Source organism: Polypterus senegalus, chromosome 2 (genome assembly GCF_016835505.1).
Source record: "Polypterus senegalus isolate Bchr_013 chromosome 2, ASM1683550v1, whole genome shotgun sequence".
Classification (NCBI taxonomy): Eukaryota; Metazoa; Chordata; class Cladistia; order Polypteriformes; family Polypteridae; genus Polypterus; species Polypterus senegalus.
In genome coordinates, this window is record NC_053155.1 from 66578769 (window position 1) to 66597909 (window position 19141).

The 19141-nt window shown below is 36.1% G+C and overlaps 1 long non-coding RNA gene across 1 annotated transcript in view; it reads right to left on the bottom strand.

Annotated features, from left to right (window-relative positions):
- Window positions 1-1510, bottom strand: part of LOC120524221 — a 38366-nt gene extending 36856 nt beyond the window's left edge. Inside the window, exons 1-2 of the long non-coding RNA XR_005632775.1 lie at window positions 1483-1510; window positions 173-264 (exon numbers count right to left, since the gene is read on the bottom strand). This is a non-coding gene — a long non-coding RNA (uncharacterized LOC120524221). The remainder of the gene's footprint in view (window positions 1-172; window positions 265-1482) is intronic.
- Between the last annotated feature and the right edge of the window lie 17631 nt (window positions 1511-19141).

A 19141-nucleotide genomic window follows, 5' to 3' on the forward strand; every position in this document is an offset into this window, starting at 1 on the left:
CCAAAGTCAATGTCCTTCAGCTTCTGATCGTGCCATCCGTTGCTTTTTGATTGACAGTGTGCTTAATAGAAGAACATCCAGGAGGACTCCACTGTAAAAAGAAAACCATAAAAAAGACAGACTAAAAATTGCTAAAGAAGCCACAGTACTTTTAAAGAAAAGAATGTCATACCTTCTGTGAAACATGGAGGAGTTTTCACAGTTATAACTTGGTGCTGCTTTTCTGTATCTGACACACCGTGAGTATCTGAAACACCATTGAGTCTGTGCAGAGAACAGAGAATAAAATATTAGGTGAAGGGTCCCATCATTTTTGTCCATGCTTTTTTATTTGTGATATTTTAAATATTCTATTAAATCAAAATTTTAAAGAAAGTCTGATTTTTGTTAATCATTGGTGCCAATTAGTTTTGTCAGTTTCAAGTTATTTCAGAGACAACTGTGGGTTGTTCTTTTTTCATGAAGGGATACCAATATATTTGTCCACCTCTGTATGCTTTTCTTTTTGTTTAAATCAAAAAGTTAACCAATGGATAAAATTGTTCAGACAAGTGTTAATTGTCTAGGTCATGTCTGAAAGGAAGAATGGAAAGTGGCTGTGGCACATGTTTACCAATTCAAATTTCACTAGTAACTCACTAGCAAAGCCTCCATTTCTTATAGTAGGCAATTCTCCTGTACATTTATAATTTGTGAATTGCTTTGGATTAAATAGTCATATAAAAAATTAATTTAACTATTAGTTAGACTTACTTTCTTGGAGAAAGGATGAAGTGAAATTGAGAAAACAAAAGAAACATAATTCCAGTTGATCTTGTAATTATAACTAGAAATGAAACATATGATTTGTAAACAGAACAATGTGTTTAGTTTATCCACTAGACAATGAAAACAAACTCATTTTTACTTAATTTACATTTTTTCTTTAACTGTAACTGTTAGTAGTTTTTGTATGTTATTCTTTTGTTCCTATTGTGTTTGGCCTTTTCTACATTTGCTCCACCAGACACCAGGGCAATCTATAATTTGCAAATGCATTACCCAGCAAATAAATAGACAAAATGTAAATCTACGAAAGTAAACTGAGACATGTATGCATAAGAAGAAACAGATAAACCTGAGCAAAGCACACATGCATGTAGAGGATAAACAGAGGTGTGTGAGGACTGCCCTGGGATGAGGGTGCTGCTGGACTTGGTCAGTGCATTGGTGTGAAACATTAACAACAAAAACATTTATTTATATAGCACATTTTCATGCAAATTATGCAGCTCAAATTCCTTTACATGATGACGAAAGAGAAAAAAGACAAAATAGATAAAAACTAGAATAAGGGAGCACTAATTAACATAGAAAACCAAGTAAGGTCCGATGGACAGGGAGGACAGAAAAAAAAAAAAAACTCCAGACAGCTGGAGAAAAAAATAAAATCTGCAGGGGTTCCAGGCCACGAGACCTCTCAGCCCCCTCTAGGCATTCTACCTGATATAAATGACCTCAATCAGTCCTCATGGTATTCAGGGTTCTCGTGGAAGAACTTGATGATGATGGTCATGTGGACTTCTGGCCTTTAATCCATCAATTTAGGGACATCATCGTACTTTGATTAGGTGGTGGTGGCACAGGTCACCACCCCAGAAAACCAGAAAAAGAACAGAAGAGAAAGTAGGGGTTAGATTTTGGAGCCACCATGAATAATCATGATAATTAATTGAATATGCAGAGCATCAGGATTAAACTAAGATGAAGCTATGAGAAAGCCATGTTAAAGTAATGTGTTTTCAGCAGTGTTTTAAAGTGCTCCACTGTATTAGCCTGGCAATTTCCTATTGGCAAGCTATTCCAGATTTTAGGTGCATAACAGCAGAAGGCTGCCTCATCACTTCTTTTAAGTTTAGCTCTTGGAATTCTAAGCAGACACTCATTTGAAGATCTAAGGCTACGACTTGTGTAAGACATTCCAAAATATAAGATGGAGCGAGATTATTTAAGGCTTTGTAAACTATAAGCAGGATTTTAACGTCAATTCTAAATGACACAGGTAACCAGTGTAGTGACATCAAAACTGGGGTGATGTGTTTGTATTTTCTTTTCCTAGTTAAAATTCTAGCAGCTGCATTCTGCACTCGTTGCAATCGATTTATGTCTTTTTTGGGTAGTCCTGAGAGGAGAGCAGTAATCTAGTCGACTCAAAATAAAAGCGTGGACAATTTTCTCAGCATCTTGCAATGCTATAAGGGGTCTAAGTTTTGCTATATTTCTTAAGTGGAAAAATGATATCCTAGTAATCGGATTAATATGTGATTTAAAATTCAAGTCAGAGTCAATAGTTACTTCTAAATTCCTTACCTCCGTTTTGACATTTAATCCTAATGCATCAAGTTTATTTTTAATAACCTCATTATATCCATTATTGCCAATCACTGAAATGTCTGTTTTCTATTTATTTAGTTTGAGAAAATAACTACTCATCCATTCATCCACAAGTAAGACATTGTGTCAGTGAATCAAGAGAGTTGGGGTCATCAGGCGCTATTGATAAGTACAGCTGTGTGTCATCAGCATAGCTGTGGTAGCTCACGTTATGCCCCGAGATAATCTGACCTAACAGAAGCATGTAAATCGAAAAGAGCAGAGGACTCAGTTAGAGCCTTGTGGAACACCATATAGAATATCATGTGTCTTTAAAAGATTTCTTGTAACAAGAAGTTCCAAATGTAAAGATGCCAGGATATTATAAAAAAATCAATTCAAAAAAGTGGATCTTCAGCCCAATTTACTTAAATTTAAACTTTCATCTATACACAAAGAGCGTCTAGTGTTTTAGACACATACAGCTGATGTTCCCGATTTACCGAACAGATTTCTTTTGGACAAGGCATGCCGAGGATTTCATTGATTTTATTTTTTATTGGCTGTGAGGCCATTTGGGAATGGTCATATAGTAATAGGAGTACTTACTGAAAAGAAAAACTTAATAAGTTTATTATTCCTTTGTAAAAAACTAACTTGAAGGGTAGATGCAATACTTAGACATGGCAGGTAGCGGGAGGAGGGTGAAAGTAAACTCTGAGATTACAAAAATGGTGAATATTATGGTTGAAAGTGTGATATATGAGGTAATATGTATTATGTAAATGAATGCAATAAAGGGATTTTCTGGCTAGAAATAGGAAAGAAGAAGTGTGGCTGACAAAAATGAGGTTTGGGCACATTCATTTGAACTTAACTTTGACTAATTTTGGCAATGTCCTGGAAAACATTGTAATGGTATGTGTGAGGTTTTCAAGTTACCAGAAAATGTGAAACTTGTTGGAAAGTTATGTCACAAGAGATGAGAGAAACATGTAAGTAGTGATAACTGAAATGACTGGCACAAAATTGAATTCACAATGAAACTTAGAGTTTAGCTTTCAAACAAATTCCCAAAACAAATGGTGTTTCGGTCCAAGCAAAATGTATACCATTAGCACATATATTTTCATTTCATTTGTAACCTTTTTCTCCATGTGCAAACAGTGTGTGTGAAAAGTAGGGTGTGGCATTCACCTGGTAGCACTTGGGAGGACCTACTCTGCCACTGAAATCCATTGGCCTAGGTATGTCCTGCCAGTCAACCTGTGGAAGGATCCTGGCTTGGATCAGCTTACAGAGATGGAGAAAGTGAGTGCATATGGAGACAGCTCTGTCCCCAAATGAGAGCTGTGAGGTGGAATTGGCGGCTTAAATGTGGGAGCATGCAGTGCACTAGGCTGATGAGAGCACATGGAGCTGCATGGAACAAGCTGTGCAAGATTGGGGTGGCATTGAGGGTAGCAGAGGTATGGTACGGGAAAAAAATGGATCCCTTAGGCTTAAAAGTCAAGTTGTAGGTAAAGAATTTAGAGGTAACTACTGACTCTGACCTAAATTTTAAATCATACATTAATCAGATTACTAGGACTGCATTTTTTCACTTAAGGAATATAGCTAAAATTAGACCTCTCATAACTTTGCAAGACTGGAAAGATCCATCCATCCATCCGTCCATGGATGTCCACCATGAGGAATCTAACCATTATTCGTTTTAAAAGCTTGGTTTTTCCTCAACACTAAAAGTTTTCATGCCAATTAGTAATCAGTTATTTCTAAGTGAGTCCAAACTTCATACAGAAGATATACTGATAAGCAAAAAACCTCTTGTGAAAATGCAATTGAGCCTCTGGTACTTTTCACTTCAAAGCACTTCTGCTCACTAATCATGGTGTCAGTGAATGGTGACATGTTGGATGTTTACAAGCACATGCAGGGAAGAGTTTTATTGTACTCCATAAACATGACAATAATGACCTTATAAACCCAATAAGCGCTATGAAGTATCAACTAATTTTTACAGATAATGTTTTTCATTTACATTTACTTATTTAGTAGATGCTTAACTGTCAACTGTTAAATGTCCCTGGGTGGGTATGATGAGTGGGTCCTGTAATGGACAGCCATCCCCTTCAATCTAGGGTCCTGCCCAGTGCTTCTGAGATAGGAGTGGAGAAAAGAGAGGAGGAGAAAAGAGGAGATGAAAGTGAATGTGTTCTTACAAACTGTATGAGTTCAGTAAACGTACTTCATACATGTCAAGTTTGATTGTCACTTCTGTTTTTTTGAATGGTAAATAACAGTACAGTCATTATTACATTGCATTTAACAGTTCAAACAGTTGCAATATATTGTACATATGATGCAGAACAATTGTGATTAGCAGTACCACAACATAGAGAAGTAAATGAAATATTGTAAATTGTGTATAATAATCTAAATGAACCCAAACTTTAACAAAGGCCTTTGCAGTTTGCTACAGCAGTCCATGTGTTGTGTGCCTGACAATCCTCTTCCTCAAAATATGCTCCAGCTACTGCCTCTTCCTCCCCGGCTCACCCCATAACCATCTGCAGGGTACGTACAGTTCTGACTCTGTAATAGGGTATTTGTAATGCATGAAAGAGAAAATGAGAATGTAGGATTCAAGTGAGAATAGTGACTGTATCCCATGATAAATTGAAGCACTGTCCAGGGTCATTTCCTACCTAATATGCTGTTGAAGAAATAGTATTTATTTTCAGTGTTCAAATAAAGACAAATGGTGTCTCTCAGATGCTTCCCTACACCCAAGTACAGTATTTAGTTTCTTCTTTCCCTCTCTCTCTTTCTCTTTCAGTCTCTCTGCCATGGGGACAGAAGGTCCAGCAGACACAATATCTATCTCTCTCTCTCTCAGTGAACTAACCTGTTGACTTCTGGTTATCCTTTTTAAGGGTTGCCCATTGTCCTGACTGTAGCTAATAAAAATGAGGACATCTTCTGAGGCAACAAGAATCCCTTCTCTCCATGTTCACCCTGTGATCCCAGTCTTTATGGAGAAGGAGTGAACCCTGGCAATGCTGAATTAGAGAGCTGGGGTGTGGAAGATCTCCTGGTAGAAATTGGCACAATAAAACTGTCTATGTCAGGGAACCAGTCTATTGCAGGGGACATACGTTCACCCTCACACTTATACAGGGCCAGTTTGGAATCCCTAACTAACCTAAAATGGATGTCTATGAGATGTGGGAGGACAACACATGCAGGTACTAGGAAAATGTGCAAGGGTGTGTGACTCACACCCAGAATGCTGCATCCATGAGGTAGCAGTCCCAACTGTCTGACTAATTTGCATAACAATTGTCACTAAGTATTCTCTTCATGTCTTGTTAGTATTATATCTGAGCAGGAGGCAGAATTTTTAAAGTAAGTGACCGGAAGATGAATCTTTACCTTAGCTAAAATTCATCAAGAATATCAACTCTATCTTTTATATAAATCACAACAATAGGCAGAAATTTGTAGCTGAATAGTCATTGCCAAAGTTCGATGCTCTAAAATCAAACTAAAGAAACACATTCTCTGACTCTCAAGGTTTAATCTAACCTTGGATGATTAGGAAATGCATTGTGCTGACCTTTAAACAGTCGTACTGATGACATCACGTGCCATGCACCCGAATGATCCAAAATGGTCCTCAAAGTGGCAGTGCCCATAAGAAATGATAATGGAAGCATATTAATATGTTAACTTTCTTTAGTTTCTCATGTACACTTCCAATACTTCTTCAAGTAACACAATTGAACTCTGCATGTATCCAAGCTCACAAAAGGAGGAACATAGACTAAAAAGGATATAGGAGAAGGTGAGAAAAATATTAAATATAAATTCTGGGATAGTTACTTAAAGAAAGTACTTCATTATAAATTTATTAATTAATTGCTTCTCTGAAATTGTAATGACATTGTTTGAAAAACTACTTCCTGAAAAAAAGTAATTGCATTATTTATTGCTTTGCTTTTATGTTACTCTAAAACCATACAAATATGTAACAGGCATAAAGTAGAATGATGACGCTCATGTGTTCTTTCAGTATTTTAATAGATAAGAAATAATCATCAGTTAAATGGTTTATATTTGCCCCATACCATATAAAAATAAATTTTTAATTTAAATAATCATCTTCATGATTAAAACAGATTTAATCACATGAACGCTTTTAAACATAGAGCCAGTAAGCAGGAAAATTACTACTGGTGTAGCAACCAACAGATCAGAACCCACTACCTGCAGTGTTTATTTCAGGGTTCATTGAGCTATTAATAATGGCAGACAGCGATCAAAAAGAAAGCATTTATATTTTGTATTAGTTATCTTACATTCACTAACAATTAAGGCAAAGTCTGAAATAACTTACTTGTATGATGAAGAAAGTAAAAATGTATGTTGGGATTTGGTGCTACATTTTATACAAAAAAATAAACACAGCTAACTTCCCTGTAATACACCATGGTTCACTTCACTCTGTTTTCCTTAAACTAAAATAAAATTCTCTCTGTTAAACCTAATATTTCAATGTGTTGTAAAATTGAAACTTTGTTATCTTTCAGAATAAAACACAAAATCTATATTTATTAATGACAAAGTCAACTTCAATACAATCCCAAATTTATAGAAACTATGGTTTAATAAAATAAAGTAACACACATCTCCAGTACAGATGTAGCAGAATTGTGAAATTTAATGTCCTCTGCATCTGCGTGAAAATAGTGCACATGTACAGTACAAATCCTGCTGTACACACAAATCAGGTAGTTGATTAAAAAGAAAAAGAAATACTCAGATGAGTTTTGCACATAGTGGCATTAGGAAGTCTGTCAATCTTTAGCTAAGAGTTATTTATTGTATGTAGATAAAACATATTGTAAGTGGTTCATGAAGATGGTACAGATACTTAGTCACCATCCTTTGCTTACACTTCAGAGAATGGCAGAAAAGTGCATGTGCTACCTATGCATCAACTGCTTCAGAATGAAAGGATAACTACCTCCTCCATTGAGTGTAAATATAAGCATGTACACTTCATGTCTGTTGAAGTACATATGGATGCCCTAAGCCTGATTCTATATGATGTTTCTCAACAGAAATTAAATCAGAATAGATTGACTTTCTAAAGAAATAAAACCTCAGCTACTGTATTTCCTCAGTTTTATTAAAGAAAACATTTCTAAATAAATGTTGTACTGTTTCTGTATGGTTGCGTATCTGAAAAAGCATGAGATTTTTATCAGTTCTGATTCTGGTTCACTAATTAGTAATTACAAATACCCCACAAATAATCAATCTTCAGATTTCTTCAGTAGACAGAGGACCTATTGGAAGAGGTTTAATTGAATATACTGCACAAGCCATCCATTTATAAACAGGATGTCTTCAATATGAAAAAATCTTATCTTTCTCTTTTAGAAATCATTGAGCCTAAGATTATTCTTGGATTTACATGGCTGCAGAAACATTCCCTTACATTAGAGTGGTCCACCCAAGAATTTACAGCCTGGGTTAAAGGTTACTTAACTGCTTTAGCATTATGTTTACCCCAGAAAAATTAGCCTAAAGGAATTAATTGTTTCAACAGCAGCAAAAATGTTGTTATGTGTTATTGGAAACATGTAAATAGCAAAAAGCAAACATATTCCTAGTAGGACAGGAATGTCTAGTGTCCACTGCTGTACTGGTTCAGATTTAGTGTACATACTTCATGTGAAATGTCTTGAAATGGTCACGGCTGTAACTATGGCTTTGGTTACAGTTGCAGCTGGGCTGCTTCCCAGTTGAGCATTCTGTTGCGACTCAATAGCCTTAATCACTTATTTTACCAACAGGTACTGAACATTTGTCTCATTCATTCCACCTCTTCCACTAAATCAAAAAATGTGTTAACTTCCTCAACATCAATAATCCTTGTTAGGAAAGCTGAAGCCTAGTTGCAAGTCTGTAAGCATACAACTGTAGCCACGCCATCACGTTAATCTTGGAAATAGCCATCCACTGAGCCAAGGGATTTTTTCAAAAACCACAGTTCCCTTCGTACTGAGCTGCTAAAGAGGAGACCTTTTTATTTTCTGACATTTTATTTTGTTTGAGCTAGAAAACTCCAAAACATAAAGTATCACTTACAGCCACCCACCACCACCTGTCCACACCAAGTAATTGCCAAATGGGAAAACACCTTAAGTGCGCAGTACTATTTGCCTGTAGCCTATTTGCACTCCATAGGCTCCTTAAAGTTGGGGCAATTAGTGATGCCATGGCAAGGTTTCCCAAACCAAAAACAGTGCCTGGACTAAATGAGGGTTATTTAATGTTCCTGTGTCTTTTTCACCAAGTCAGCTCTGTCTCAAAGGTTTTTAGGTTAAGGACACTTTACCTTCAGGATCACTGTTCCTCTTCACCCATCACCTCTCAGTGGTGATCAATCAGCTCAATGAGATCTTCCACCACTTTCCAGGAATGCTGTTGTACTGATCTGGAAAGAGACCACAGGAGTCTTTAAACCAACTATTCAGCCTAGTTTAGCTCCATACTTCTTGGTCTACAGATTATATTTTTTTTCCAGCCATTTTGTAATTTTCCCCCATAAGTCAAAGACATATGTATTTTAGTAACACTTTATGCACTTACAGACTTGTGGTAATGATTTATTTTTGGGTGTCTGATAGTTGCCTACTAAATGGTTACCTAAGTCAAAATAAACCAGAAATAAGGATAAGACAAGTGCGTACTTCCAGCCATACCAGTGCAACTTCTGCACAAGTTCTAGTTTTAATAACAACTTTGCTTTGTCCAACTTTGAGTTGCTATGAAGGCTGAGAAAATGATGAGGTTGGTTCCAGAGAGTACCTGGAAGACCCTCTATTGCTTCTCTTCTCAGTCATTGCATTCCTGGCTAGAGAGGAAGAAGGCACAAGAGTAAGTTGTTGCATTTCAACATCATAATCTCCCTGCACCCCACTACAATTGGTCCCCACAATGTCTCCATATTGCTCTTGCATATGATAGTTCAGTTTCAAGTTTTGGGAATATTTTCCTAGTGGTTTTGACCATTCCTTTTTAGGTATAATCCTAACAGTTAGTTTGTTTGGATCTGCACTCTTACCTAATTTTGGGTTGTTGCCACTATTTACAGGATGGCCCATGTAAATCTATGCTTTCTTTGGAAGAGAGGATGGCAATAATGGTCCTCTGCTTTTGTGGACAGCATAAGCCTGACACTAGCATGTCACTAACCCTCTAATATGCTGTGCAAAATTTCATATTCACATAAATCAGTTTCATTAATGTGGAGTCTTTAAGGTTTTAGCGTTGTCTTTATAACTGTTTCTTTTTCCTAAATGGTATAGCCATCACACTTATCAAAATATATTGTATATCTATAGTCCACAAATAATATAAATCACATATGGTAAAAGTCTTTTCACTGCACAACTCTTGATCAAATGTTTATTAAATTCAGTCTCTTCTTCACTGTCTTCTGGAAGTGAAATTCATGTCAGTAATACTCAATTTACCATATCCATATTTTCTGTTATCTTTAGTGAACTATTACTGATTGTGATAAATACTTAAGTATTCTTATCAGCTATGAAAAGAGCACTGTGATATACTTAAATCTGAAAAGTGCAAGAAAAAGTCTCTATAAATAAAAATTTGTTTGCTGTATATGTCTTTTAAAGAGTACCCCTCAGTTACCAAAGTGCTTTAGAGTACATCTAGTTGAAATGGTCCCATAGACTATTCATCATCATATCTCTTTAATTCTGCAGTCACACAGGGAACTCTTAACCCTATCTTATCAATCTGAGAGTTGTGCTTGGATGTGCTATCCATTTTGTCCTCATTCTACTGTTTAATTTCATATCAGGGTCATTACATTACAATATATCTCAAGAACTAAATTCTGCACGTGGGGATCTCACAAAGGCAGCCTTATTCCACACACAATTTCATTTTATTCATTAGTAGTAGAGTAGTATTGAAAATAAATTACTGAACACTACCATTAGACATGACAAGCAAAGCTTAAAAAATGACCAGGAATTGTATTAAAATAAGTTAAAACTGAGACTCAACCTTAAAAGGAAAATAATGTCACTTAAATAAAAGAATACTTACTTTAGGCTATAATAATTAACTGTTTAAGATTAATTATAGCAAATTGTTTAGTTTTGTATACTATACTGGGGATAGGACAAATATTTGAATACTATAACACTGCTTTGCTCAAAAAAAAGTTGGTCACAAAAAATAGTAAAACACTGCTTTTGCTGCTACAATAAGTATTAATTGAGATGATATTGACAAAACATAAAAAAGGTAAGATAGTGGGGGTTAAAGAGAGTAAACATATCCATAAAACCAAGTCACAAATGTGTATAAGGCCACAATGGTTGCTGTGTATAAAGCTGAAAATACTAGAAGAAACTCTAATTTAGTATCATAGGAATGGGAGAACCAAGTTCTTTCAAACATGACTTTCTACATTTGGATGATATTGCAGTGATCATGAGAAACAGGCATGACTGATTTATTAGGACACAGTCACATGTGATATACTGTAGTAAATCTTGTGCACGTTTCCATATTTTTGACCAAGTGTTCAGTTGATTTTAAAATATGTATTCATTACAACCACTTTAAGCTTATTATTGACATGAACTTTTTCGAACAGTCTAGCTGTGATGCACAATCCAGCCAGACTTTTAGTAACCATTAAAAAATGCATAAATATATACTCTAATCTTTAATCAGGTTATCATTAATGAATTATTTATAAATTTTAGGAAAACTGTACGTTTATGAAATATAAACAACTCTAAGGAGAGGATTGATTAATAATTTCTTCTTTTAAGAGTTCTTAACCTAATCTTTAAGAATAAAGGAACTTTCTGTAACTGCAATTCACTTTAGCTTTCTATATTTAGATGATGTTGCAGTGATCAGAAGAAGCAGACATGGCTGTATTATTGGGACATAGTCACAAGTGGTTTAGCAACTCCTGTTTAACTGGAAAATACCTACCATGACTTGTGGCTCGAAAGATGAACAAAATCCATCCATCCATCCATGTTCTAACCCGCTGAATCCGAATACAGGGTCACGGGGGTCTGCTGGAGCCAATCCCAGCCAACACAGGGCACAAGGCAGAAACCAATCCTGGGCAGGGTGCCAACCCACTGCAGGACACACAAAAACACAACCACACACCAAGCACACACTAGGGCCAATTTAGAATCGCCAATCCACCTAACCTGCATGTTTTTGGATTGTGGGAGGAAACCGGAGCGCCCGGAGGAAACCAGATGAACAAAATGATTGTGTATATTTGCAGTTAAAAGTAATATGTAAGTCTGGAATAGAGTCTCCTGTGGAAATATCAGTTTGTAATAAAGAAAAAGTTTATCAAGATTAATGAAATTTGATGAGGTTTAAATGGTTTATAAAATGGTGTAACAATTACATAGGTGGTCCAAGTCAGGATGGTATGCTGCATGACCAAGTGGCCACGACTGACTGTAAACCCTAAGGTTGATGGCTCAATTACCACTAATCACAGATTGTAAGACCTTGTTTAAGTCACAAATCCTGCCTGTGATCCAATGGTAAAACATATATACAGTTTATGAAAACAATTTTAATGAATTCTGTATAATAAGTCACCTTGGATTAAAGTGAAGCTCTGGTGAACAGCACAGGGGTAATTCTTACTATTGTATTTGCTGTTGTTCCAACATCCTTTGTCACTTTATTGGATAAAGTGAGTTTTGAAATTAGACAGAGATTCATTAAACGTTTTCGGTACAGTATATCAGTAGTCAAAGCAGGATATTAAATAATGTCATGTTTTGGACACAGGAGTGCCAAAACTACATTAACTGCAAAGATTAATTTGTGTTTGTTACAGCTGGCTATTTTCATCGAGGCATTTGAATAACTGTGTGCATAGACAGCAGATGAAAAAATATTATGTTGTGTATTATTTCAATTCCAAAGACTGATGGTACATTCATGTGACTTAAAAGACCCCCATAGTTTAAAGCTTAGCACTCCATGAAACACTTAAGGAAATCCTAAAACGAAAAGACCCACTAACATTAAAACCTTTAAAAGATTCCAAATATTGCAGGATTACAAATGATATGTATGGGCAGTGTTTTAATCTGTGTTGTATCTCATTATCAATCATAAAATGTTGAAAAGAAATAAGTCAATTTCCAAATCAATTTCTCTTGAACCATTCTTGTTTTGAAAGTAATATTTTTAGACCACCTTTTTGAAAAAGTAAATAAATAAAACAGTACTGTTTCGAGGTATTTTATTATCTGTAAATTGAGAGCAACACAAAAACTGAAACATTATTCAGGCTCTTTTTAATGTAAATGTGGGCCAGGGGTATGGAACACCACATCAATTAGGTGCCTCGTGTTTTCATGTTCACAGTTTTGGTACATGGGGATCAGTTCTTGCCTTCAACTACCACCCAAGCCACAATACATTGGACCCTTATGGCTCCTTCTACAGGTGTTTGGAGGTGGGTCCACCTCATTTTAGACCCATATTCCTCCCTATGCCAGGTCCCATGGGTAAAGGCCTGACCTCTAAGCATTCACTGATGAGCTCCTCCCCAGGCCTTGCCCCAGGGCAGAGTCCCAGATTTCCTTTTCCAGACAAGGTGACTGGATCCCTGTTAATCCTACCCATATTAGCCATATGAACAGCCCTCCATTTGGTTTCTCACCATGGCAAGTTTGCCTTGAGTAACCCTAACAGGTGCAATTTCCCCAGCAAACATAGATTCTAGGATCATTCGGACACATAAATCCCTCCCCCACAATAATGTAGCGAATCACGGAGAGTGAAAGAGTGAGACAGAAAGAGAGAGAAAGAGAGAGCTGAGCTAAAAGACAAAGATCTTGATTTACCAGTCGATCTATGCTCCTAACCTCACCTAAGGTCATGAGCTGTGGATAGTAAATGAAAGAACTAGATCACAGATACAAGCTACAGAAATGAGTTTCCTTCAAAGAGTTTCTGCGCTCAGTCTTAGAGACAGGGCAAGAAGTGCACATATTCATAAAAGATGCTGCTTCTCCACATCAAAATAGCCATTTGAAGTCTCCCAGGCATCTGATTAGGAAGTCTCCTGGATGCCTCCTTGGGAAGGCGTTTTGGGCATATCCAACTATATTTCTCTCGGCTGACCTGGGAACACCTCGGTATCTCCCTGGAGGAATTGTAGCAGTTGACAGGTAAGTCTTTGCTTAGACTGTTACCCAGGGAACCCAGACATCAATAAATAGCAGAAATTGGCTGGATGGATTTGTTATATTGCATATCTATGTATTAGATCTACACTTTCATTTCTCTATTGATCATTCATTACTTTGGAAAAGGAGAACAATTTGCACAAAGGGACATTCCTCTTCTGAAGCCTGGAGTGAATTGTTTGTGCACAGAGAAGAAGAACAATCCTTTGCCCATGGTGACATCTGGATTATGTAGAAAAATGCCTACAACACATGCAGTAATTTAAATGCTTACGGTTGCAAAGCTAGTACATCATTTACCCCATCCCAGAATAGCTAGAGTAGTAATTAAAGTGAACCCAACTGATTTTCTAAAAGACATAGGAAGAAACTTATATTTTTCTAAATAACCTCAGGATTAAGTTCATACTCAGAGATGACATATTATCTTGGCAAGCCTTTTACATTCTTCCTTCCAGGATAATTCATTATAAGAGAATTACAACAATTGAGAAGCAAGGCCCATTGGGCTTGTCCAGGATTAAGCTATTAAGCCTTTTTTAAATGTGACAAGTTTATGGTCAGTAAGTACAACAAAAGGATATTGACTAGACTATCTAGATTTGTGAAAAAAAAAAATAAATAAAACATTCAAAACATGAAAGACGGTTAAAACCACAGACCCAATCTTGTGGTGAATCCTAATGTCACATTAATCAATTATTTTACAGCCAACCTATTATCACAAGTCCTTGTTTCCTTGGAGGATTGCTTAATCACTCAAGGCTGTAATTGTTACACCAACAGAATGGTCACAGATTCACATGTAATTTATAGTCAAGAGACTTGTTCTTCTAATTATTCCAAAGGTCTTCTAAAAACACAGAAAATACAGAAAAGTAAAATACTGGAGGAAGGGAACCTAAGCATTAAATAAAAAGTATTTACATGTAATTTACATGACTGGAAGGTCAACAATTAAGCCTTAGGAGCATATTTAGTCCGATCTGTTTTTTCAGGAAATGTTCATTCTGAATGGTATCAACATTAATAGTAAGAATGAATTGAGGTCAGTGAATGCAGTGGTCAGTTCTATCACATAATAACAATATATTGTATGTATTTTTACCTAACCTTGAAGAGCAAAGGAACTTTTTAGGATTTAAATTAATTTTTAATTAAGGAAGCTACCCAAATTTGTTTTATTTATTTTATTTTACTTTTCTTCTTAGTGTTCCAAATTGTTCATCTCTAATACAATGCAGATTTACAATGCTGCAACTGGAAAAGTTCACTTGTTGAGCAGGAAGGAAAAAGATCAGTGAAAAAAAGTAAAAGATTCTCAATAAGTGGAAAATAACTGAAAATCGTTTATTCATCAAGCCATCCATTTTCTAACATTAAGGTAATTCATGGTCACAGGGAGCTGGTGAATGTCCACATATCAAGGGGGTCTCTCCATTAGAGAGCACTCACAGCTCACTTTCGCCTCTTTCATTATTGTCATATATTCTTAAAGATGAAAATGAACACCATGATCAGTGAAAAAATAGAGCACAAAATAAAACGCGAGAGATGAACATTGCTCACTATGAAGCAATTATGAATGACTTACACAGCACCACCCTCAGTTACTCAGAAATAGTAGGTTTCGTGCCTGGTTCCAAGTTCTAGTGTTAAATAGTCAGAAGTTATCTTGTTCATATCAACTGAACCTTCTAGACTAAAGTATAAAATATAATTTAATTCACATTTATTGTGTCCAAAACCAAATCTGCACAATACAGTGAATGGGCAACCACATTCAAAATAAATTTTGTAAATCAGTTTTCCTAAAAAATTCTTTAGTCTGTTGTTAGTGGTTCTTCTGGGTATTTACATCAAAAACCCCAACACCCCACAGCACACTTTACCAGCTCTATGATAAACTGTAAATTTTCTGCAATTGTTCTTAACCTTTCATGCATAAATACTTATCTTTTACCATTAACATGCTAAATTGAATTTTATTTTTTAAAATACCGCTGTCTTGCATAGAGCTTTAATGGTTTCCGTTAATGAGTAACGGCTTCAGCAACCTGACTTTGACCATCAACCGGGTCATTCACTGTTTTTATATACATTGCACATTTTATTCATATAAATATGCGTTTCCCTGGGTATTCCAGTTTCCTTCCATATTTCAAAAATTGACTTATTAGCTAAGATAGCATTGGTAATTGGCTTATCTTAAATACTGGTAGTGTGAGTGCTTGTTTTAATGTGTATGCCCTAGAATATGCATCAAAAGCTAGTTGTTCCATCCAGGAATGGTTCTTATCTTGCCCCTAATAGCAAAACTATAGGCCCTGACCTTCTGCTATCTTGTTCTGGAAGAAGTGATGAGACATTTGATGAATGATTGAATTTCATGCAATATATGGGAATTAATTGATATTCATAAAATAATCAGAACAATATTTCAGACATCACCTGCTATAACCTGTCAAGAAAAAACAGCAAACTGAGAATACTGGAGATCACCGGGTGTAGAAATTTTAAGAAAACTAGATTGTTACCAAAAATGCAACCTACCTATCGGCAAAATCAATTTGAAAAGTCGAAGCCTAAAATATCTAATAACACTAATAAAGAGCACAGCAACAATTACATAGAGATTTCACAGGTGACCTTATAACTCGTCAACTGGCATAACCTCCAACGCCACACCAATAGAAACTAATAACAGGACTCATAAAATTATGGTGTTAATGAAAATCTAGATGGTGTCGAAAATATACACAAAAAATTCATAACTATCTAAAAATAATGTTGGAAATAAATTCTGTGGCCCAAAAATTCTGTAAATGCACGTAACGAACAGGCTCAGAAGAAAGTGTGAAAACTCATTACATAATATCATAACACCACCAAGACCTACAGCAGGTAATTTCACAGTTTTTCGACTTTCATCTCAGTACTGTATTCTATCAAACATAGCCTATTTATTCCTGAAGGACCCTACTTCATTACACATTCACAAATTACTGCAGCCTATCCCAGGTATCTGCCTGCAACGATATTCTCAGCTACTGCAGGGCACAATTATTCACTTTTGGCTAGTTTTTAGTCATTAATTAACTTAACACACACTTCATTGGGATGAAGGAGGAACCTGGAGTATCCGCAGAAAACCAAAACAAATGGGGGGAATATGTAAACTCCAGAAAGTGGCGAGTCTTGAATAAAATCCTGAGGCAAAAGCACAGCAACACCCCTAGTTACTCAGGGATAGTAGGTTTCATATTTGTAAAGAGCACAGTCTTTTCCACATAAAATAACACATTTAAATAATCATTTTCAACACAATGTCCTGCTTACAACCACCCAGTAAGTCAACTAAAGTTGTTGGATCATTTTTTTTAATTTTCCTGTGTCATCTCTCAAAACCACTTTTTTGTAATGTACATACCTTTATTTTTGGAGTATTTTCATTTTTAACAAATATATGTTTCAGGCTGGGCTGCATTCTAAGGTGTCCTTATAATGTCTATCTATTAGTCTGTGTATCTATTTAAGGGCAGTTTAGCTGCGTTTGTCGAGAGAGTTTCCAAAATAGTTCCAAATACTGCTACTAGAAAGGCTTCATCATTAGCATGACACATAGTTCTGGTGTCTTAATTTTAAACGTTTTAGTGAAATTCGAAACAAACAATTCACACAGAAAATTAAAGAAAGAGTTGATAATTCACAAAACAAAAGTAAACACTCCTTGTCTCTGATGTTTCTGTTTAAGGCGTAAGTGTCTTAGTTACATTTTTAAAAGGTACAGTATATATTGTCACAAAGATGAAACATACTCAGATGAAGGTTTGGGGCAGCCACCCATATATTCTGGTATCCTGGCTGCAAAAGTCGTTATTTCTTACATTAAACATCACTGATGTGCATACAATAGAGTCCAAAACAAGACTGAGGGAAAAGGGAAAAAGGGCAGGCTTTTAAAGGGGAAGACAGGAAGTGAGGTCATAAGGATCGGGTAAGTGTTCATCAACCATTGGATCAAGCCCGGACGTGACATCAGAGGGGACGGAGCTGGTAAGGTCTACTTCCATTGGCTCAGTCCCGGAAGTGACGTCAAGAGAGCCAGGTGGAATCCCCCCTGGAATGGTCTACAAGAAAGGGAGAAAAAGAGTCAGTGCACTCTGCCACATCCCGGCATGCCTCAGAACTGCCTTCACTCAAGCCTTTTAGCTGCCTCCCATGCGCACATGTGTGACAGTAGTTATCACATAAACTGAGACATATATTTTTATACATGGTCAGGAAACTATATGCCTTAAGACCTTTCTATATGTCTTCAATTTAATCTACCTAACAGTTCATGCTTCTATCTAACTGTCTACCAATTTGAGATCAGGGTTGCTAAGTCCTTAAAAACTTTATATCCCAAGGTCAGATTAAAAATAGTGAATTTCCTGAAAAAAATACTCCAGTACTTGAGGGAGACAAATTGACACACTTGGGTGAATTTACGGAGTCATACAATGGGTATATACCTTCACAGAGCACATACAATTGCAGATAGCAGGGAAGAGATGGATGAATAAAATGGTAAAAATGCAGTGGAGAGGGGTTGGATAAAAACCTACAATACTGTGTTGTTTTTTAAAAAAACAGCTCAAAAAGCTGCAATCCACGAAAGCCTGTTTCTTTCCTGTGGATGCCGAGAAAAATGGTCCAGTTGGGCAGGAAACTGTGAACCTGGCAACGCTGTCTGAGATCATTTTGTTGCCATAGCAGAGTATTCAAATATCCCATTAATATGTTAGCATATAGGGGGTAAAACATAATCTTTTGCGATCTATAAAGATATGTGAAACTTACATTCTATTCAAATTTAGTAAACACCCATGCAGATTTACCATTAATATTAATTAATAGGTTTATTTCTTACACGTAGTAAGATGGATTACAGCTTAGCAATGATGCCTCACAGCTTCAGGGTCCCATATTCAGTTCTCAGCATGGCCATTGTCTGTGGAAATTGTGCACAATATTCCTGTGTTTGTATGGATTTTCCAATTTTCCCTCATGTTTCAAAATATACAGTAATGCAAAATGTTCATATATGAATGTAAGAATGAATGTGGTCTGCAATAAAGTGACATTTCCTTTACAGACAATACCAGTGCTAATGAGAAAAACTACTCTTGACTCCATAAGAAAATGTTACCTATATACAGAGAAAGAGAGAGAGACAAATATGTCTCGGCATATGTGTTTGTACCCGTTGGTTTCAGATACTTAAAGTGAAGCATAACATTCCTAAAACCAACCGGAAAGCCAAAATGCTATAAAATGTCATGATGTCTGCCATTCAGCAGAAGTATCAGAGCCTTTTAAGATTAATGAGCAATTTACAAGAGAGTCAAATATTAAATCCCATAGCAAATGAATAGTTAATCTATGATTTAAAAAAATGCTGTTTCCTTTTCTTCTCCCATACCTTTTTGGTTAATATA